Source organism: Nicotiana tomentosiformis, chromosome 9, assembly GCF_000390325.3.
Source record: "Nicotiana tomentosiformis chromosome 9, ASM39032v3, whole genome shotgun sequence".
Classification (NCBI taxonomy): domain Eukaryota; kingdom Viridiplantae; phylum Streptophyta; class Magnoliopsida; order Solanales; family Solanaceae; genus Nicotiana; species Nicotiana tomentosiformis.
Window position 1 is genome coordinate 83,635,511 of NC_090820.1, and position 24,772 is coordinate 83,660,282.

Genomic DNA, 24,772 nt, shown 5'->3' on the forward strand with positions numbered 1-24,772 from the left:
TTTGTGATTATTATACAAGCATGTTTTCTGACTTGTCCCCTATTAAAACGGTTGTGGTTATGTAATATTACTCACTGAGCTAGCGACTCACTCCCGCTATTATTTTTACAGAGGCAACAATAGATGCATGCGAGGATTCCGTTAATTAGAGTACACGAGTTGGCAGTTTCTGGTGAGCCACGCAGTTGTTCGCGTGGGAAAGGATTGTTATTTATTTGTTATAGCCTTTTCTTGAAACTCTTAGAGTCGCTCCATAGTCATTTTTTTGAGTATCATGATTATTCTTTTATTGATATAGATTTGTGACTTGTATTAGACTTTCCTATCGTATGTTTGAAGATTACATTAGTATTATTGTGTTGGGAGTACGTCGTTGATGAGAGTTATAACTTATTTTGGTGAATATTGGTTGGTTGTGTTGTTAATTTCTAAGACATGTTTATTTTCGGATAGTTCTAAATCAGGGAAAACTCTGTCAGATTTTCTATAAAATATCGATGAGGATTACTTGGGAGCACTTGCTCCTAGGTGCCGGTCATGATCCCAGATTGGGTCGTGACAAAGTTGGTATCAGAGCCCTAGGTTATTCCTGTGACTAATGGAGCACATGTTAGTAGTAGAATATCAATTATGGTTATGTAGCCAGCTATTCCCATAATCGTAATTCTTCGAGAAAGTGATAGGATGTGTCTTGTCTTTTTTTCTTTTTTCTTCGTAATGTGTGGCGATTATAGTCAAATAACTGAATCTGACATTACTTATCCTATTTGTGTATGACTCGAACCAATTACCCGAAAATAGAATTCGGCTAAAATTTGCAAATGGACATTCAACAATCTCCCAGCAAAGAAATGCTATATAAGTAGTGTACAAGACTAGTGAAAGGTTCATTGTGCCACTATGTGGTGCTTCCATACTGGTAAGATTGCATAATAGAGTCCATTTCAAAAATTTGTACTAGTCTACCACTATAGCGATAGAGGAATCCTATCACAAAAGGTACTTACCTCCATGAAAAACAATTGAGATCTTGATGGATATAGTGGATAAACATGAGAAGAATGATCAACATAATAGGGCTCTAGAGTCCTTATGCACCTAAAAGATTGTAGGGAACAACGAAGTATCCTTAAAAAAGTTCTTAGAGTTTAAACTACCAAGTTTACTGTTTTTGATAGTTCAAAGGATCCTTAAAGATTTCAGTAAAATACTTACCATGTTATGAGAAATAGGATATTTCATGAAGAGTTCTTTGGAAGAAGAAAATTTTAGACTAGAGAACATGGCGAATACATGAAATGGTACTATACTTTTAGGGATGCCAACAAGAGCAGCACAACTAATTTGGGAATGATTTCACTAAAGTGTGTATGAATCACTTCTTTCTTGACAGTTTGTGACGTGAGCTTGCCTGCTAGATCGTTTAAAAAATTGATTTAGGCAATGGGTATACTTACATATAGCACCGAACTTTCTTAGCTGGCTATGCGAGCAGCATCTTAAGTTTAGAGGCTTGTTGAAAGGTTGGTTAATCGCGTAAACAAGGTAGTAACTGCATATACGAAGATATAAACCTATTCTATAGCAGTTACACTTACCAGAAAGATTGAAACTATGGACATGATAGGCATGCAATAACTCACATAAGAAGATCGAGATTAGATATCTTTTAGTATGAATTTTAATATGAGCCGAAGATTTAAATATTTGGGATATTTTGAAATATTAAGTGATCCTTTTTGGGATACCAATTTTGTGAAAAATCTATAGTAGCTAGACATTTGTTTAAAGCTTTTAAGATTCAAGTTAAGCGAAGGAAATCCTAGCTAACCAAATTATACTTGATATGGTTGACTCTAGCGTACTGAGAGGTATGGATTAATTATATTCTTACCAAGCTACCCTAGATTATTATGGAAAGGCTATTAAATTTTTTGAACTTTAAAAGCCAGTTTTGTCCAAAAAAGGGATTATAGGTTTTAGAGATGAGCAAAGTATATATTTTGAAGGCTTAATGGTTATAAAAGAAATTGTTTGGGTCTCATAGATACGGTAAGAGATTGTGAGTTCGATTCACCCCAAGAGCAAAGTGGGGAGTTCTTGGAGGGAGGGAGCCGAGGGCCTATCGGAAATAGCCTCTCTACTCTAGGGTAGGGGTAAGGTCTGCGTACACACTACCCTCCCCAGACCCCACTAGTGGAATTATATTTGGTTGTTGTTGTTGTTGTTAGAGAAGAAACACTTAGTTTGAGAAACAAAATACTCATAATGAGTGATTCTCTAATATATTCCTAAGGATTTACTAGGACTACCTCCAATATGAGAAATAGACTTCGGTATTGAGTCGACACCTGACACGCAAACCATATTATATGGCATGAACATAGTTGAGAGAGCTAAATGAATAATTGTGAGACCTACAGGATAAGGGTTTTATCATACCGAGAGTTTCACCATGGGGCGCATCGATACTAATTAAAAAAGAAGAAGAGAGATAATAGGTCCCTAAGAATGTGCATCAGCTACAAATAATTTGATGTCCGCCGCTAGAACCCGGTACATACATTAGGAGTTACTTGTGATGCCTTTTCGACTGACTAATGCTCTAACTGCACTGATGTATATAATGGATATGGTGTTCAAGTTGCTTTTGGAAAAAGAAAATAAAAATTCATAGTTTTTACTTACTATATTCTAGTATATTTTTGTAGCGAGGAAGAGCACGAGAATCAGTTGAAAAATACGTTAAAGTCACTACAGGAAAATCAACTTTTTACCAAGTTCTTCAATTAGCTATACTCGATGGTATTCATAGGACACATGGTATCTAAGAACAAAAAAATGGTAGATTCTAAGAAGATAGAAATTGTAACGACCCGACCGGTCGTTTTGAGCTCTAGCGTGTCATTCAGCGGTTTGAGATCCTGAGCAGCTTTGCTTCAGGTATTATGACTTGTACGTATGGTCGGAATTTAATTTCGGGAAGTTCGGAGTTAGTTTGGGAAGAAAACTTCTGATTTCGGAAGCTTTAATTTGGAAGAATTGACTAAGGTTTGATTTTTGAGTAAACAAACTCGGAATAGGTATTGGAAGGCTCCAACAGGTTCGTATGATGATTTTAGACTTAGGCATAAGTACGGATCGGGTTTTGGATGACCCGGGAGAGTTTCAACGCCTATTGTGGAAGGATTTTGTAAATTTGGATTGGAGTGCATTTCAATGCTATCGATGTTCATTTGGAATTATGAGTCTAGGAATAGCTCCGTATGGGGATCCTGGTATTGGAAGCGCGTCCGGAAGTGGATTTGGAGGTCCGTAGCTCATTTCGAGGTCATTTGGCGAAAGTTAGAAATTTAAAGGTTTTAGAGAGTTTGACCGGGAGTGGACATTTGATATCGGGGTCGGATTCCGATTCCGGAAGTTGGAGTAGGTCCGTAATGTCAATTATGACTTGTGTGCAAAATTTGAGGTTAATTGCACGTGATTTGATAGGTTTCGGCATCCAAGGTAGAAGTTTGATGCTTCAAAGTTCATTAGGTTTGAATTGGAGGATGATTCATTGTTTTGATATTGTTTGATGTGATTTGAAGGCTTGGTTGAGTTCGTAATGTGTTTTAGGATGTGTTAGTATAATTGGTTGAGGTCCCGAGGGCCTCGGGTGGATTCCGGATAGTTAACAGATTAATTTTTGAACTAAAGGAATGATGAGGCAGCTGGAAATTAGTAGATATTTGGGATTTTTGTAGAAAACCTAGAAATGGATATTTTTGGATTTTTACCACGAAATTGGGCATGGAATTTGGAATAAATTATATATTTGAGTTCGTGGTGTCATGGGTAAAGTTTATCTTCGAAATTTTTTGGAATCCGGGCATGTGTGCCCGAGGGTGGTTTATATCGACTTATCGAACGGAGTTGGATACTGTTGTAAACAGAATTATAATGAGTATTAGAATATATTTATGGAATTTCTCCTTTATTGACTAGTTTTGGAGCGATGGGCATCGGTGTGAGTCGTTGGAAGGGCTTTGGAGCCGGTTATAGAATCTCGGAGCGAGGTAAGTCTCCTTTCTAACCTTGTAAGAGGGACATAACCCCATAGGTGAAATAATTCGATATGTGCTTCTATTTGTGGGGGCTACGTACGGACGAGGTGACGAGAATTCGTGTGTAACTACTATTATTCTTGGTCTGGGTAGTCTAGGACCCAAGTCATGTTATACTTGTGATATTTACAACCTTATTGTTAATTTAAATTATTTAAATCATATTGAACTTGGTAAATGAATTTTTAAAAGGTTACGAGTCCGCAGCCAGTAGAGTCTCCTTCAGAGTATTCATATTTCTCCAGTCCGAATTTGTATTCCGGACAGTTGTTGTATTTTATTTTACATTCTTAGTTGAGGCTCATGCACTTGTGACGCCGGGTTTTAGGGTGGTTATGGGTTGTCCTGTATTGAAATTGTTAAAAATATTATTATTTATTTTCTAAATTCCAACTTTTACTATTTAATTGAAGGAAATATGATTTCAGAAATATTAAAATGAGAAACAAATTAAGTATTTATTTTTGGCTTGCATGACAGTGGGGTTCGGCGCCATCACGACCTTTAATGGATTTTTGGTCGTGATAACATGGTATCAGAGCACTAGGTACACTTAGGTCTCACGAGTCATGAGCGAGTCTAGTAGAGTCTTGCAGATCAGTACGGAGACGTCTGTACTTATCTTCGAGAGGCTACAGGACTGTTAGGGGCACTTCCTTTCTTGATTCCTCATCGTGCGATTCGATTCCTTTGAGGTTTATGCTTTTATTCCCTTCCTATTCAGTCTTATGCGACGTGAAGCGCTTGTTATAAATTGGGAATCGAGAAATTTTAATGAGACTATAGATGTGGTGCAGGATGTTTCTCCTTGCGTATTTGATTGGGCAATTGTCGTTGCCTTGCGAAAGGTCGTTCTGTCGTTTCAGCTCGGTATCAGTATTACCTAAGGTTTTGAGGTTTGGCATTGATTGTTATGATGATTCATGCATTACAATCACCCCGTGTTACATAATGGTAGGATTCTTGTCTATGCGTCGAAGCAGTGAATGACTTGGAAGGAGGGTTACTCAGTGCATGATTCAGATATTCAATATTTTATTTCTGGTGAAGGAAAGGCAATGGGACTATGCATGTTCAGGTTTGGGTTGACGGTGTAACAAGAATTGGTATTTTCAAGCATGGTGGAATTTGCATCTGTGATGTGGTGTCATCGCCCTTGAGTGAATGTGTTGAGTTCGCCGGTGTTATGGTCTTCATCAATTGCCTTCGGGGCAGAGTAGTGTGAGATGGTGCCAGTGAAACAGTTGCCAGAGTTAGCGGAGTGTATCAACTTCGTGATCAAATGGGTATTTGTAAGGTTGACGGCTCGAAAAGGATGACTTTTGGGAAGATTTAAAGTTAGTAGCGGTCTATTGGTTCAAATACTACAAAGATGGATTTTAATTTAAGGAAACAACTGAGTAGCGAAGGATGAGGAAGAACATGTGGGAGGTGTCTTGCGGTGGTTAAATTTCTAGAAGGCCAAGTGTGAGAACCAGGAGTCGAGTAGTTGCTTAAAGGGGTGAGTTTGACCAAAGTGGGAGAGTGGCAGAGCAGCATATGGGTTCTGTGGTAGGATAGCCACATGTCTTAGGGGAAGTTAGAGTGATTTGGGATTCATGGTGGATAGTGACTAGGTCTACATGCTTAATTTGGAATATTGGTTGCTATATTGAGGACGATTGGGTGTGACAGGAAGGAGTTGCTTGATATGAAGAAGGATACAACATGACTTTGGATTGGAACGTATTGTCGCACCTTTAGTTGATGTCCATGAGGAGTGAACGGACTTGTACAACTCAAGATTGAGCCCGGGCTCAGGATGGGTTACTGACTTTGTAGTAATTATACCCAGTGCAGCGTCGTTGGATGATGTCGGCATAGAGTTTCCACATGTGGTTTATCTCTTGCGAGTGGGTTAATGGTTGCGTGGTGATGATGAAGCTTCTACGAAGAATTTTACTGGCTATCCGGTAAGAGGTCGAATATGTGAATGTGGCTAGTGATTCAGAGCGTTCATGAAATGGTTAACATGCAGATTTCGAGTAATTTGGCGGGTCGATTGTGCGAGTCATGTCAATGAAGAAGAATTAATCTTGGTAGATTCCAGGGTTATGAAATTGCAGCTTCAAGCTAAGTGGGAGAGCCCCACCGCCTACAATTGGATTGTATGGTTGTCTACTTGTGAGGTTTCAGGTTATTGGCATATCGATAGGCTATTGCGTATAAGGAAAGAGAACATCAACGGTAAATTGAGCAAAGGATTGAGGAATGTGTGGTATAGTTGGCTTATTGACTAATGTTCAGGCTTTGGGAAGATTTAGGATTTATGTTTCGTGTAGAGATGATTTACAAGGAAAGTGATTCAGTCGGGTGCTTCTTTGAGAGGGCGTCCATGTTCTAGTGGATCCTTGGAGTTTGATTATATTCGGGACCAAGTCAGAGTGGGTGACTCTCAACTACAGTGGGTTGTGGTTGTACAGTTGGGCTTGAGCTCCACCACAACTTGGTTGATTTGGGAGGTATTCAATTCGTATGGCCTTGTTGTGTAAAGGGATTTTCCGAAAGAGTTATGGCAGTTTAGATAACAATATCGAGGTTGTATTTTCTGCGGTTTGAGAATTTAGTTGCATGTTGCATTGGTTCTTCTGAGTTGAGCTAAGTAAAAGGTTTCTATAAGATAAAGTGTTTATTCTATTAGTGGTTCGGGAGTTATGGTGAAATTCTTGTATTGTCGCATATTGGCATGTTAGGTGCAGTGAGCGGCGTGGGAAATTGGAAGCTGAGGATCAAGGTTGCGGTTCGGTGTTGACAAGAATGTCACGAGCTCGGATGATCAAGGAAGAATTCAGATGTTTAGAGTAAGATGGTATTGTCTTTAGCGTCACCTGAGATCGGTGTCCTGTGTAAGAGGCTTTGTGTACTGATTTGCAGCTTCATGAATTGCTTTACAGCATTTGCGTGGCCGGTGGTATGGATGTGCAGACTTGTTACCTGGTGCGAAAGATCGTGGGAGCGTATCCCACGGGAAGATTGTATAAGTGTGACATGTAGTCACATGATTGATTAAAGATTTAAACCTGAGTATGGAGATTTGGTACTATCGCTAATGTGAGAGTTTAGTCCTGAAAGGCGCTCTCTTCAGTTGGTTGTGAAGTGTGGGAGTTTGTTCCGGATTTGACGACTGTTCTTGTGTCTCATGGGAAAAGGGGTGTTGTAGATCCTTGAAAGGTTATTAGCCCAGTGCGGTACGATCAGAATCGACTTGAGGTTTGCGGATGTATCTAAATGTAAATGGGGGCTCTATATCAGGCCGGATGTGTTCATTTCGGCATAGTGCTATTTTCGGAGGGGTCTTCGGGCCTTGGATGTTATTTCTGCCGTTAGCTAAGTCATGTAATACTCTATTGTGTCATGTGGGCTGTGAGACGGTTTGAGTATTCGCACTTGTATTATGATCCCGTATAGTTTGTGGTGTTATGTGAGCAGGATGGCTCTCGAGATACAGATCATATATCTCACCTTAGTTGTGCTTGCATTTTATAGCACGTGACGCTACCCGTATCCCCATGATTTGTATTATGCACGTGGCGTGCTTATGATTGATATTCGGGCATTTCGTGAGTATGAGTGTTACGACTTGAGGTGTGTTTTCTTTAGATTATTACGGGTACGCCATGGATATGTTGTTTGGATCGGGTGGCACGCTGCCCCAGGGTATCATGGTTGGATCGGGTTGCACGCTGCAACGGTATCATATGTGGATCGGGTTGCACACCGCAATAGTGTAATCTTGAGTACAGTTCCCTATACCTATTCTTATGTGCTTTGCTTCTCAGTTCCTGAGGAAGGTTCATAACATCCTTTCGATTGTTTAATTAACTACGTGGGTTAAGTAACTCTTTCGAGAGTTTGCTTTCCCTTATGTATCACATTCGAGTTTGTAGCTTGTTAGCACATTGTGGCATCATATGAGTATTTTTGGCAGTGTCTGAGGTAGCTTATTACCTGAGCAGCTCGTATTGGGTGAGACAAGATTATTGGACCTGGGATCAGTGCGATCAGATTTATATGAGGCATATTAAAGTGTAAATATTGTTATTCAGTCCGGATTGAGGTAATGGTTCTTGTCGGGAGGAGAGACTCCATATATTGTAATTCGGCAGGTGGCTTTGAGTTCTACACATCTTCTCTGTTGTGGCCTTTCAAGAGTTGGAACAAAATTTGTATGTGTCCTGAGGTGTGTTGCGAGCATCAGATTCGTGGGATTTCGGCTATTGTCGTCAGAGGTTGATATTATGGTCATGTGAATAATGCGGTGCATGGTGTGAATTCAGTGAGAGTATACAATCACGTATTGGTACATCGTGTAGTGATTGAAACGGTGTTCGTATGTTGGAATTTGGCTTTAAGGCTTTTTTGCCTAAATAAAGGGGAGCATCTTCAGATTTGCTCGAGCTAATGTGCTCAAATGGGTTATGGTAGCACGGGTAGGTGCACGAGGTGTTAAACAACGATGTCAGACAACTCCAGAGTAGGTCTTAGCACGTTCGCAGATGAACGTATATTTAAGTGGGTGAGAATGTAACGACCTGACCGGTCGTTTTGAACTCTAGCGCATCATTAAGCGGTTTGAGATCCTGAGAAGCTTCGCTTCAGTATTATGACTTGTACGTATGGTCGGAATTTAATTTCGGGAAGTTCGGAGTTAGTTTGGGAAGAAAAATTCTGATTTTGGAAGCTTTAAGTTGGAAGAATTGACTAAGGTTTGATTTTTGAGTAAACGACCTCAGAATCAGGATTGAAAGGTTCCAACAGGTTTGTATGATGATTTTAGACTTGGGCGTATGTCCGGATCGAGTTTTGGATGACCCGAAAGAGTATCAGCGCCTATTGTTGAAGTTGGCATTTTGGAAGAATTTTATAAATTTGGGTTGGAGTGCATTTCAATGCTATCGATATCTGTTTGGGATTATGGGTCTTGGAATAGCTCCGTATGGGGATCCTAGTATTGGAAGCGCATCCGGAAGTGGATTTGGAGGTCCGTAGGTCATTTCGATGTCATTTGGCGAAAGTTAGAAATTTAAAAGTTTTTGGAGAGATTGACTGGGAGTGGACTTTTGATATCGGGGTCGGATTCCGATTCCGGAAGTTGGAGTACGTCTGTAATGTCAATTATGACTTGTTTGAAAAATTTGAGGTCAATCGGACTTGATTTGATAGGTTTCGGCATCGAAGGTAAAAGTTTGAAGCTTCGAAGGAAGAAGTTTGAAGCTTCAAAGTTCATTAGGTTTGAATTGGAGGGTGATTCGTAATTTTGATGTTGTTTGATGTGATTTGAAGGCTCGACTGAGTTCATAATGTGTTTTGGGACGTGTTGGTATAATTGGTTAAGGTCCCGAGGACCTCGGGTGGATTCTGGATGGTTAACAAATCAATTTTTGGACTAAAGCAATGTATAGGCAACTGGTAGCTGGTGTAACCGTACCTGCGAGGTTTTGGCCGCAGGTGCGGAGCCGTAGAAGCGGCCATGAGGGGCGAAGGTGTGATTTTGGTTGAGCAGTGTTGAGACCGCAAATGCAGTTATCTCACCGCAGAAGCGAGACCGCACCTGCGAAATGGAAGGTGCAGAAGCGGAAGCAGCGGCTGGGGGCATCTCCACAGAAGCAGAATAATTGCCGCAATTGCGGAACCGCAGAAGCGGTCAAGTGACCGCAAGTGCGAGAAGTCGGGTTGGGCAGTATCATTTTAAAGACGAGATTTGGCCATTTTCCTCCATTTTGCTTTTGGATGGGCGATTTCTGGAGCTCTTGGAAGGGGGATATTCGTCATTTATGTCAATGTAAGTGATTCCCACATATTATGAGTTAAATACATTGTTTATATAAGTATTTAAACATGGAAATTAGTAGAAATTTGGAATTTTGGTAGAAAACCTAGAAATGGATATTATTGGATTTTCACAAAGATATTGGACATGGAATTTGGAATAAATTATATATTTAAGTTCGTGGTGTCATGGGTAAAGTTTATCTTCGAAATTTTTTGGAATTCGGGCACGTGGGCCTGAGGGTGGTTTTTATCGACTTTTCGAACAGAGTTGGAAGTTGTTGTAAACAGGATTATAATGAGTATTAAAGTATATATTTATGGAATTTCTCATTTATTCACTAGTTTTGGAGCGATGGGCATCAGTGTGATTCGTTGGAAGGGCTTTGGAGCCGGTTATGGAATCTCGGAGCTAGGTAAGTCTCCTTTCTAACCTTGTAAGAGGAAAATAACCCCATAGATGAAATAATACGATATGTGCTTCTATTTGTGGTGGCTACGTACGTACGAGGTGACAAGAGTCCGTGCGTAGCTACTATTATGCTAGGTCCGGGTAGTCTAGGACCCAAGTCATGCTATACTTGCGATATTTGCAACCTTATTGTTAATTTAAATTACTTAAATCATATTGAACTTTGTAAATGAATTTTTAAAAGGTTAAACTTAGTTTTCCTTAACCGTTAAATGAGAATTGACATTTTCTTGGATAATTGCTCCTTAAAGAATTCTTGATTGACTATTGAATGTGTTTATCTTTTATGGAGCAGGCCGAACGCCTCGGCAGATTAAATAGATGCATCTATAGTTCGCGTCGTTCGACCATCGGCAGTGCACAGTTTAAATGTTTATGTTGGAGCGGGTCGTACGACCTCGACATGATTTGTGCATGACTGAATTGATTGCTTTCGAATTTACAATAAATGATATTGCCTCCTTGGCCTGAGATAAATTGTTAAATAATGAGAATTAAATTTGGAGATTTCTTAATTATAAAAGAACTGCTTACTTATTTCAAAATATTGAGCTTGCAACCATTTTATAAGATCCATGCTTAATTACATTATTGACATTTTATTTAAAGCCATAGTAAGTATCGAAGTCGACCCCTCGCCACTACTTCTTCGAGGTTAGGCGGGATACTTACTGGGTATGCATTGATTTACATACTCATACTACACTTGCTGCACATTTTTGTGAAGGTTCATATATGTCTAGTGGCCGTGTGGGCATAGTGGCGCGGTTATTGCGGGGACGTAGGTGAGCTGCATTCCACGTTACGAGTCCGCAGCCAGCAGAGTCTCCTTCAGAGTATTCATATTTCTCCTAAACGAATTTGTATTCCAGACAAATGTTGTATTTTATTTTACATTCTTAGTTGAGACTCATGCAATTGTGACACCAGGTTTTGGGGTGGTTATGGGTTGTCCTGTATTGAAATTGTTAAAAACATTATTATTTATTTTGTATATTCCAACTTTTACTATTTAATTGAAGGAAATATGATTTCAGAAATATTAAAATGAGAACCAAATTAAGTATTTATTTTTGGCTTGCCTGACTGCGGGGTCCGGCGCCATCACGACCTTTAATGGATTTTCGGTCATGATAACATAGTATCAGAGCACTAGATTCACTTAGGTCTCACGAGTCATGAGCGAGTCTAGTAGTGTCTTCCGAATCGGTACGGATTCGTCTGTACTTATCTTCGAGAGGCTACAGGACTGTTAGGGGCACTTCCCTTCTTGATTCCTCATCGTGCGATTCGATTCCTTTGAGGCTTATGGCTTCAGTCCCTTCCTATTCAGTCTTATGCGACATGAAGCGCTTGTTATAAATTGGGAATCGAGAAATTTTAATGGTACTACAGATGTGGTGCAAGATGATTCTCTCTGCATATTTGATTGGGCTATTGTCGTCGCCTTGCGAAAGGCCGTTATCTCATTTCATCTCGGTATCAGTATTACCTAAGGTTTTGAGGTTTGGCATTGATTGTTATGATGATTTGTGTGTTGCTATTGCCCCATGTTGCGTAATGGTAGGATGCTTGTCTATGCGTCGAAGCAGTGAATGACTTGGAATGAGGTTTACTCAGTGCATGATTCAGAGATTCAATATTTTATTTCCATTGAAGGAAAGGCATTGGGACTATGAATGTTTAGGTTTGGGTTCACGGAGTAACGAGACTTGGTATTTTCATGCATGGTGGAATTTGCATATGTGATGTGGTGTCATCTCCCTCGGGGCAGAGTAGTGTGTGATGGTGCCAATGAAATAGTCACCAGAGTTAGCAGAGTGCAGCAACTTCGTGATCAAATGGGTATTTCTAAGGTTGACGGCTCGAGAAAGATGATCTTTGGGAAGATTTAAAGTTAGTAGCGATCTATTGGTTCAAATGCTACAAAGATGGATTTTGATTTAAGGCAACAAATGGGCAGCGAAGGATGAGGAAGAACATGTGGGAGGTATCTTGTGGTGGTTAAACTTCTAGAAGGCCAAGTGTGAGAAGCAGGAGTCGAGTAGTTGCTTAAAGGAGTGAGTTGGACCAATGTGGGAGAGTGGCAGAGTAGCATATGGGTTCTGTGGTAGGATAGCCACATGCCTTGGGGGATGTTAGAGTGATTTGGGATTCATGGTGGATAGTGACTTGGTCTATGGGATTAATTTGGAATATTGGCTGCTATATTGAGAAAGATTGGGTGTGACAGGAAGGAGTTGCTAGATATGAAGAAGGATACAACATGACTTTGGATTGGAACATATTGTCGCACCTCTAGTTGATGTCCATGAGGAGTGAATGGACTTGTACAGGTCAAGATTGAGCTCCGGCTCAGGATGGGTTACTGACTTCGTAGTAATTGTACCCAGTGCAACGTCGTTGGATGATGTCGGCAAGGAGTTTCCACAGGTGGGTTATCTCCTGTGAGCGAGTTAACGGTTGCGTGGTGATGACGAAGCTTTTACGAAGAATTTTACTGGCTATCCGGTAAGAGGTTGAATATGTGAATACGACCAGTGATTCAGAGCATTCATGAAATGGTTAACAGGAAAATTTCGAGGAATTTGGCGGGTCGATTGTGCGAGGTCATGTCAATGAAGAAGAAGGAATCTTGGTAGGTTCCAGGGTTATGAAATTGCAGCTTCAAGCTAAGTAGAAGAGCACCACTGCCTACGATTGGATTGTATGGTTGTCTACTTGTGAGGTTTCTGGTTATCGGCATATCGATAGGCTATTGCGACTAAGGAAAAAGAACATCAGCGGTAAATTGAGCAAAGGATGAGGAATGTGTGCTATAGTTGGCCTTATTGACTCATATTCAGGCTTTGTGAAGATTCAGGATTTATGCTTCATGTAGAGGTGATTTACAAGGAATGTGATTCAGTCAGGTGCTTCTTTGAGAGGGCGTTCATGTGCTAGTGGAGCCTTGGAGTTTGATTATATTCAGAACCAAGTCAGAGTGGATGACTCTCAACAACGGTCCTAGTGGAGTCAAAAGTAAAAGTGAGGTGCCTAAGGATTTTGAGTCAGTAGTATGGTTGAGTATCGAGCTTTTGCCGCGGATTATGAAAAGGGGCTTGGAGTGTTCTATGTTATCTTTGGTCTGCGGTGTAACATGAGAGGAATGGGAGAAAATAACTTCGGATTCATAGAGGGATTTTCAGAATGAGCGTAGCAGTTGAAGATGCGAATACGTGCATAAGGAGGGTATGAGATAGTTCGTGGGTTTTGGAGAGAACGTGGTCTTGTGAAATAAGGTCACTCAGGATGAGTGCGTATTTGGGTTCATCGTGTTTTGAATGAAGCTATTATTATTTTTAGGGCAAGTCCCGAGTAAAGTAGAAAACGTGGCTTGGTTGGTAATGGTTCAATCAACACAGGTTTGGCAGTGACCAGTTTCTCCAGCATGAAGTTATACATGTGGGTTGTGGTTGTACACTTCGGCTTGAGCCCCACCATAACTTGGGTTGATTTGGGAGGTATTCAATTCGTATGGCCTTGTTGTGTAAAGAGATTTTCTGGAAGAGTTATGGCAGTTTAGATTACGACATGAGGTTGTATTTTTTGCAGTTTGAGAATTTAGTTGCGTGTTGCATTGGTTCTTCTGAGATGAGCTAAGTAAAGGTTTCTATATGATAAAGTGTTTATTCTATTAGTGGTTCCGGAGTTATGGTGAAATTCTTGTATTATCGCATATTGGCATGTTCGGTGTAGTGAGCGGCATGGGAACTTGGAAGCTGTGGATCAAGGTTGCGGTTGGGTGTTGACAAGAATGTCACGAGCTCGGATGATCAGGGAAGAATTCATATGTTTAGAGTAAGCCGATATTGTCTTTAGCGTCACCTGAGATCGGTGTCCTGTGTAAGAGGCTTTGTGTACTAATTTGCGGCTTCATGAATTGCTTTACAACATTTGTGTGGCCGGTGGTATGTATGTGCAGACTTGTTACCTGGTGCGGAAGGTCGTGGGAGCGTATCCCATGGGAATATTGTATAAGCGTGACATGTAGTCACATGATTGATTAAAGATTTGAAACTGAGTATGGAGATTTGGTACTATCGCTAATGTGGGAGTTTAGTCTTGAAAGGCGCTCTATTCAGTTGGTTGTGAATTTTGGGAGTTTATTCCGGATTTGACGGTTGTTCTTGTGTGTCATGGGAAAATGGTGTGTTGTGGATCCTTGAAAGGTTAGTAGCCCAGCGCGGTACAATCAGAATCGACTTGAGGTTTGTGGATGGATCTAAATGTGAATCGGGGCTCTATATTAGGCCGGATGTGTTCATAGCGCTATTTTCTGAGGGGTCTTTGGGCCTTGGATGTTATTTTTGCCATTAGCTATGTCATGTAATACTCTATTGTGCCATGTGGGCTGTGAGACGGTTTGAGTATTCGCACTCGTATTAAGATCACATATAGTTTCTGGTGTTATGTGAGCAGGATGGCTCTCGAGATACAGATCACATATCACATATCACACATTAGTTGTGCTTGAGTTTTATATCACGTGACGATACCCATCTCCCCATGATTTGTATTATGCACTTGGCGTGGTTATGATTGATATTCGGGAATTTCGTGAGTATGAGCATTACGACTAGAGGTGTGTTTTCTTTAGATTATTACGGGTGGATTGCATGGATCGGGTGTAATGCCGCCACAGGTATCATGGTTGGATCGGGTTGCACGCCGCAACGGTATCATGTGTAGATCGGGTTGCATGCCGCAACAGTGTGATGTTGAGTATAGTTCCCTATACCTATTCTTGTGTGCTTTGCTTCTCAGTTCCTAGGGAAGGTTCAAAACATCCTTTCTGTCGTTTAATTAGCTGCGTGGGTTGAGTAACTCTTTACAAAGTTCGTTTTTCCTTATGTATCACATTCGAGTTTGTAGCTTGTTAGCACATTGTGGCATCATATGATCCTTTTGGCAGTGTCTGAGGTGGCTTATTACCTGAGCGGCTTGTATTGGGTGAGACGAGATTATTGGACCTGGAATCAGTGCGATCAGATTTATATGAGGCATATTAAAGAGTAAATATTGTTATTCAGTCCGGAATGAGGTAATGGTTCTTGTCGGGAGGAGAGACTCCATATATTGTAATTCGGTAAGTGGCTATGAGTTCTAAACATCTTCTCTATTGTGGCCTTTCAAGAGTTAGAACAAGACTTGTATGTGTCATGCGGTGTGTTGTGAGCATCAAATTCGTGGGATTTCGGCTATTGTCATCAGAGGTTGTTATTCTGGCCATGTGAATAATGCGGTTCATGGTGTGAATTCAATGAGAGTATACAATCATGTATTGGTACATTGTGTAGTGATTGAAATGGTGTTCGTATGTTGGAATTTGGCTCTAAGGCCTATTTGCCTAAATAAAGGGGAGGATCTTCAGATTTGCTCGTTCTAATGTGCTCAACTGGGTTATGGTAGCACGAGTAGGTGCACGAGGTGTTAAACCGTGATTTTAGACAACTCCAGAGCAGTTCTTAGCACGTTCGCAGACGAACGTATGTTTAAAGTGGGAGAGAATGTTACGACTCGACCGGTCATTTTGAGCTCTAGCGCGTCATTCAGCGGTTTGAGACCTTGAGAAGCTTCGCTTCATGTATTATGACTTGTACGTATGGTCGAAATTTAATTTCGGGAAGTTCGGAGTTAGTTTGGGAAGAACAATTCTGATTTCGAAAGCTTTAAGTTGGAAGAATTGACTAAGGTTTGATTTTTGAGTTAACGACCTTGGAATCGGGATTGGAAGGTTTCAAAAGGTTCATATGATGATTTTAGACTTGGGCGTATGTCCGACTCGGGTTTTGGATGACCCAGGAGCGTTTTGGCACCTATTGTGGAAGTTGGCATTTTTGAAGGATTTCGTAAATTTGGGTTGGAGTGTATTTCAATACTATCAATGTTCGTTTGGGATTCTGAGTCTAGGAATAGCTCCGTATGGGGATCCTGGTATTGGGAGCGCGTCCGGAAGTGGATTTGGAGGTCTGTAGGTCATTTCGAGGTCATTTGGCGAAAGTTAGAAATTTGAAGGTTTTTGGAGAATTTGACCGGGAGTGGACTTTTGATATCAGGGTCGGATTCCGATTCCAAAAGATGGAGTAGGTCTGTAATGTCAATTATGACTTGTGTGCAAAATTTGAGGTCAATCGGACGTGATTTGATAGGTTTCGGCATCGAAGGTAGACGTTTGAAGCTTCAAAGTTCATTAGGTTTGAATTGGAGAGTGATTCGTAGTTTTGATGTTGTTTGATGTGAATTTAAGGCTCGAATGAGTTCGTAATGTGTTTTGGGACATGTTGGTAGATTGGTTAAGGTCCCGAGGGCCTCGGGTGGATTCCGGATGGGTAACGTTTCAATTTTTGGACTAAAGAAATGTTGAGGCAGCTGGTAGCTGGTGTAACCGCACCTGCAAGGTTTTTTGCGTAGGTGCGGAGCCGCAGAAGCAGCCATGAGGGGCGAATGTGCGATTTTGGTTGAGCAGTGTTGAGACCGCAGATGCGGTTATCTCGCCGCAGAAGTGAGACCACACCGGCGAAAGGGAAGGTGCATAAGCGGAAGCAGCGGTTGGGGGGCATCTACGCAGAAGCGGTCAAGTGACCGCAGGTGCGAGAAGTCAGGCTGGGCAGTGTCATTTTAAAGACGAGATTTGGCCATTTTTCTCCATTTTTCTTTTGGATGGGCGATTTTTTGAGCTCTTGGAAGAGGGATTTTCGTCATTTATGTCAGGTAAGTGATTCCCACATATTGTGAGTTAAATGCATGGTTTATATAAGGATTTAAATATGGAAACTAGTAGAAATTTGGAATTTTGGTAGAAAACCTAGAAATGGATATTTTTTGGTTTTGACCACAAAATTGGACATGGAATTTGGCATAAATTATATATTTGAGTTCGTGGTGTCATGGGTAAAGTTTAGCTTCGAAAATATTTGGAATCCGGGCACGTGGACCCGAGGGTGTTTTTATCGACTTTTCGAACAGAGTTGGAAATTGTTGTAAACAGGATTATAATGAGTATTAGAGTATATATTTATGGAATTTCTCATTTATTGACTAGTTTTGGTGCGATGGGCATCGGTGTGAGTCGTTGGAAGGGCTTTGGAGCCGCTTATGGAATCTCGGAGCGAGGTAAGTCTCCATTCTAACCTTGTAAGAGGAAAATAATCCCATAGGTGAAATAATACGATATGTGCTTCTATTTGTGGGGGCTACGTACGCACGAGGTGACGAGAGTCCGTGCGTAGCTACTATTATGTTAGGTCCGGGTAGTGTAGGACCCAAGTCATGCTATACTTGCGATATTTGCAACCTTATTGTTAATTTAAATTACTTAAATCATATTGAACTTAATAAATGAATTTTTAAAAGGTAAACTTCATTTTCCTTGACCATTTAATGAGAATTGACATTTCCTTGGAAAATTACTCCTTAAAGAATTCTTGATTGGCTGTTGAATGTGTTTATCTTTTGTGGAGCGGGCCGAACGACTTGACAGATTAAATAGATGCATCTATGGTTCGCGTCTATCGACCCTCAGCAGTGCACATTTTAAATGTTTATGTTGGAGCGGGCCGTACGACCGCATCTTGATTTGCGCATGACTGAATTGATTGCTTTGGAATTTACAATAAATGATATTGCCTCCTTGGCCTGAGATAAATGGTTAAATAATGAGAAATAAATTTGGAGATTTCTTAATTATAAAAGAACTGCTTACATACTTAAAAATATTGAGCTTGCAACTATTTTATAAGATCCATGCTTAATTACATCATTGATATTTTATTTATAGTCATAGTAAGTGTCGAAGTCGACCCCTCGTCACTACTTCTTCGAGGTTAGGCGGGATACTTACTGGGTACGCGTTGATTTACGTACTCATACTACACTTGCTGTACATTTTTGTGCAGGTGAATATATGTCCAGTGGCCGTGTGGGCGCAGAGGCACGGTTATTGTGGGGACTTAGGTGAGGTGTATTCCACGTTACGAGTCCGCAGCCAACAGAGTCTCCTTCAGAGTATTCATATTTCTCCTGTCCGAATTTGTATTCCGGACAGATGTTGTATTTTATTATACATTCTTAGTTGAGGCTCATGCAGTTGTGACACCAGGTTTTGGGGTGGTTATAGGTTGTCCTGTATTGAAATTTTTAAAAATATTATTATTTATTTTGTAAATTCCATCTTTTACTACTTTATTGAAGGAAATATGATTTCAGAAATACTAAAATGAGAACCAAATTAAGTATTTATTTTTGGCTTGCCTGACAGCGGGGTTCGACACCATCACAACCTTTAATGGATTTTGGGTTGTGACAAATGGCCGAGACTCATTTCTCCTACAGAGATTGCTTTTGGCTTGACGGGCTACTATAGGCATTGTGTAGGAATTCTCTAGAATAGCACCACCACTCACCAAGTTAACATAGAGAATCACTAAATTTCAGTGGATGGAGGAATGTACAACGAGATTCCCGAAGCCCAAAGCATATTTGACAATCACACAAATGTTAGCCTTATTCTAGTAGGCTCTAGAGAATTCATGATGTTATGTGATACTTCGAGGGCAGGATTATGATTTTTTCTCATGCAAAATGATTGTGTGATAGTCTATGCTTCAAGGAAATTGAATAAGCTCAAGTCGTATTATGCCACTCATGATTTGGAGATGGTCATAGTGGTATTTCCTTTTAAGATTTAGAGACATTATTTATACGAAAAAACCTATGAGATTTATACCAAGCACAAGAGCCTGAAGTATATTTAAAACTAACCAAGATATAAATATTTAGCAATGCTAATGGAGGGAACTAGTGAAGATGTAATTCTACTATTTTGTATAAATATTATAGTTAATGCAAAAAAAAGAAGAAGCAAATATGGGTGATTTAGCGCATATAGCTCATGTAAATACACTTCTGGACAAAGATATGCATAGACCAGAGGGTATACGTATTAGATTCAATGAGGAAAATAAAAATTCAAGGACATTATTGGTTATTGGTCAAGCCTGAGGTAGAGTACATAAAGGCTAGCCAATATGAAGATGAACGATTCTTTAAGTACCGAGATTATTTTCTAGCTGGTAAAAGCAAGGATATGACTTTCAATAGTGATGGTATCCTTCTACTAGGTAATTAATTATGTGTAGCAAATATATATGGGTTGAGACAGGCTATTCGTGATGGAGATCACAACTCTAGATAGATTGTATATCTCAGATCTATAAGATACACCATGACTAGAAAAAACAATGATTGGTTGGAAAAGAAAGAAGAAGGAAAAAAGTCGTTAACTTCGTTTCTAACTATTTGACATGTCGGCATGTTAAGGAAAACACTTGTGACTCACAGGCCAACTACAATAATACAAGATTCTGAAGTAGAAATGCAATAGAATTACAATACATTATATGACTAAATTATCCAAACCATTAAAGGTATGATTATATGTGAAAAAGTTGTAAATTGGCTTACAAAGTAGACACGTTTCTTGCTAGTCAAAAACTCTTAAAGTAAGGTAAAATATGCACAGATATATATGAATAAAAAATTATCTGACTCAATAGAGCTCTATTGTTAATCATCTCTGATAGAGGATCACAAGTCACTTTACGATCTGAAAACCTTTTCAAGAAACGTTAGGTACAAAGTAGATCTTAGTACCAGTTTTTATCGCAGTCAAACGAAAAGTCCAAATGTACTATACAGATCTTGGTGGATATGTTAAGAGATTGCATTCTTGAGTTTGGAGGTTGTTGGGATGTTTATATTCCTTTCACTGAATTTGCTTCCAATAATAGCTTTCAATCCAGTGTTCAAATGGTACCGTACGAATCATTGTATGGTAGAAGGTGTCATTCTCCTCTCGTATGGTTTGTAGTTGGTCAGACTAACTTATTGGGACCTAACATAGTACAAGAAGCTATTGACAAGGTTCAATAAATGAGGCAGAGATTGGGGACAAAGTCTTCCTACGAGTCTCCCCTATGAAAGGTGTGATGCGGTTTGGGAAAAGAGGAAAGTTGAGCCCCAGGTTTATAGGACCGTATGAGATACTAGACCGAGTGGCAGCTGTGGCTTATTGTTTGGCACTTCATCCCGAGTTGTCTTTTATTCATCCAGCGTTTCACGTCTCAATGCTAAGAAATTATATATCAAACTCATCTCAAGTTCTTGAAACACCAACTATATCACTTGATAAGAAGTTGTTTTACGAGGAGGAGCCGACATGTATTGTTGATAGACAAGTAAGAAAGCTACGGTCAAAAAATATTATGTTCATGAAAGTCTTATGGAAAAATCATACAGTTGAAGAAGCTATATGGGAAGTAGAATATACTATGCGAGTCAACTATCCTCATTTATTTCAATCTACAAGTATCTAATTGAGTTAAATTCGGGAACCGAATTTCATTAGGTGGGGAGAATGTAATACTTCATATTTAAGTTAGGGTATATTGGTATTTTAACATAAATTAACTTTTTTTTAAAAAGAAACAAAGGAAAAGAAAAGAAGAAAACCTAGTCAATTAAAAGAAGGGGCAAAGCCCACTGGAACGAAAAGAAAAGGGGTCTTAAAGATGGGGAAATGCAGCAACTGCTGCTAACAAAAATAGAAGAGAAGAAAAAAAAAAGAGAACAAAAGATTAGGAAGAGGAAAGCAACGAGAGCTTCTGGTTCTAAAGTAAGGGAAAAAAATCAAGCAGAGTTCCATAGCTGCTAGCAACCTGGTACTTTAATATAATTATTCCCAACCATTGTTATTTCTAAATTCAAGGTATATCTTATTATTTCATTGATACGGGTATCTTTGATTTATCATTATTTTAGTTAAATAGTGACATTAGTAACTTAGTGAGTTCCAATTGAAGTGGATGCAAAAATGCTCATGAAAAAAAAAATCAGATTTTATATTTGATGGATTAACTGAAAAAGAATCAGATTTTTAATTAGTTTTTTCTGAAAATTTAACAATTTATATAGATCGTAAATAGATTATTTAACACGACAAAGAAATAGAGGTACTGGATTATGTTTGAATGAATAATTCGCTTTAGAAATCTACCATGATAAAGACATGGGCAATTAATGCTTAAACAAGGATGGAAATCTTTTAATATATATATATATATATATATATATATATATATATATATATATATATATATATATATATATAATAGTTTCGCTATAACAACTTTCCTTATTCTCAAATATTTACCAAGACTAAAGAATACAAGTAAGGCTGAGGACTATTTTTAGAGGCATGGACAAAAATTCAACTTGACAAATTGAGAATCAAACATTGAAACCTTAAGAGTGGGATATCTTAAATTAGTTACGAATTAGCTTATACAAGTAAGTTAACAGTAGATCAATATGATGTGATTATAGATTTATTGAAGGAAGTCCTATGGATTGCTTGAGTTGTCGCATTTGGTATTTCAACACGAGTACTGTAAGTAGTAAATACTTACCGCAATTTTTGTTTCCATAACCTGCATGGTTTATACATTATTTTGAAAATAAAATGTGTTACTGAATATTTGAAATTGCACGCGGGACAAGTCTATTACTTGATATGGTACTGAATAGTTTACTTGAGATGTTTACAGTTATTCAAAAATGTTCTCAGTGTTACTAGACATGTTTTACTATTACGAGAGATATGATTACCGTTACCGAAATTGGATTACATGATTTGATAAAAATTGAAATGCCCTATACTATTTTGAAAATGCTTTCATATGAAGATTTATTGTTTACAAAGAAAAGTATGAATGGGAAGAGACTTTGAAGGATCCCGTAGCTAACGGAGGGTTCGTTAGACCTGGTACACCTTGTATTTATCGATTACCGAGTACAGTTATAGCCCTCGCTAGTGGGAAGGTAGAACTAGCATACAATTATATTTTTTCCTCGAGTAGGGACCGACAGTTATATTTGACTCCTTTTACGAAGGGGTTCTCACAGTGATATAGATTACATGATCATTTTCTAACCTCCCAAATATAAAGATTTGCTATGACACAGTAATTACCGAGTTTATTACTGAATTGTTAAATTTTTTTTTTACAGGAAACACATGATGAGACTGATTATTATTACTGTTTTAAAAAGGACATTTTATTTTGTGATTATTATACAAGCATGTTTTCTGACTTGTCCCCTATTAAAAATGGTTGTGGTTAAGTATGATTATTCACTGTGCTAGCGACTCATTCCCCGCTATTATTTTTATAGAGGCAGCAATAAACACATGCAGGGATTCCGTTAATTAGAGTACACGAGTTGACAGTTTCTGGTGAGCCTCACAGTTGTTCGCGTGGGCAAGGATTATTATTTATTTGTTATAGCCTTTTTCTTGAAATTCTTAGAGTCGCTCCATAGTCATTTTTATGAGTAACATGAGTATTCTTTTATTGATATAGATTTGTGACTTGTATTAGACTTTCCTATCGTATTTTTGGAGATGAAGTTAGTATTATTGTATTGGGAGTACTTCGTTGATGAGGATTATAACTTGGTTTGGTGGATATTGGTTGGTTGTGTTGTTAATTTCTAAGACAAGTTTATTTTTGGATAGTCGTAAAACAGGGAAAACTCTGTCCGATTTTCTATAAAATACCGATGAGGCTTACTTGGGAGTACTTGCTCCTAGGTGGCGGTCATGATCCTAAATTGGGTCGTGATAGTCAACTTGGTCAGTGGTACTGGGATAGATGAAAACCCCTTCACAAATCGACGATAATAAACCCGCAAAACTTAAGAAGCTCCGAATCTCTAGAGCTGATGTATGTCTAGGCTAGTTCTAAACGGCCTCAATCTTCTTAGGATCCACCTTAATGCCCTCGGAAGATACAATACGGCACAAAAAGGCAACCGAGTTCAACCAAAACACATACTTCCAAAATTTGGCTTATATATGACGATCCCTTAGAGTCTGAGTTATAATTCAGAGATGCTGCTCATGCTCCTTTCGATTGCAGGAGTAAACCAAGATATCATAAATGAAGACAATCATAAAGGAATCCAGATAGGTATTGAACACCCGGTTCATCAAATCTGTAAAGGCTGCTGGGGCATTAGTGAAGACAAATGACATCGCTAAGAACTCATAGTGACCATACCGAGTTCGGAAAGCTTTCTTAGAGACATCTGATGCCCTAATCTTACCCTGATGGTAGCCCGACCTCATATAGTTCGTCAAAAACACCTTGGCTCCCTGAACCTGGTCAAATAAGCCGTTAGTCCTCGATAACATATACTTATTTTTGATAGGACCTTGTTCAACTGCTGATAATATCTGCACATCCTTATCGATCTGTCCTTTTTCTTCACAAACAATAGCGGTGCACCCCAAGGCGAGACACTAGGTCTAATGAATCCCTTATCAAGAAAATCTTGCAACTGATCCTTTAGTTCTTTCATCTCAACTAGATCTATACAGTGTAGTGGAATAGAAATGGGTTGAATGTCTCGAACCATGTCAATGCAAAGTCAATAGCTCTGTCAGGTGGCATGCCCTGCAAGTATGTACGAAACATCTCTAGGAACTCATGCATAACCAAAGTCCAATCCTTGAAGGAACCTCCACACTAGAATCACTGATATAAGACAAATATGCCAAACACCCTTTCTCGACCATATGTCAATCTTTCACATATGAAATGACCTTCCTAGTTGAATGATCAGGAGTCCATCTCCACTATAATCGAGGAAACCCTTGAATGGCTAACGTCACAGTCTTGGCCTGATAAACCAAGACAGTGTGATATGTCGACAACTAATCCATGCCCATAATCACATCAAAATATATCATATCAATTAACAGAAGGTCAACCCCAGTATCATAACTCCTGATAGTGACCAAATAAGAATAATAGACCCGGGTCACCATAATTGAATCCCTAATGGGCGTATACACATAAACAAGAGCACTCAAAGAATCATGAGACATAAATATGAAGCAATATATGATGACACCTACGAATAAGGGGAACTCGAATCAAATAAAACTAATGGATCTCTATGGAGAACCAGAACAATACATGTGATGACTGCATCAGACGACTCCACCTCAGGTCTAGTTGGGAATGCATAGAAACATGGCTGAGCCCCACCGACCTGACCTACACCACTCAGACGGCTTCTTGCTGACTAGCCTCCACCTCTTAGATGTCTGACCTTCACCTCTAGCTACCTGACCCCCGCCTCTGGCTGAGCGAGCGATGAAGCAACTGGTGCTGGAATTATAACACGAGTACTCAATGGTGGCATGCCGCTCCTCAATCTAAGACAATACCTCATAATATAACATGTGTCATCACACTCAAAACAACCCCTCCGCTGGTGC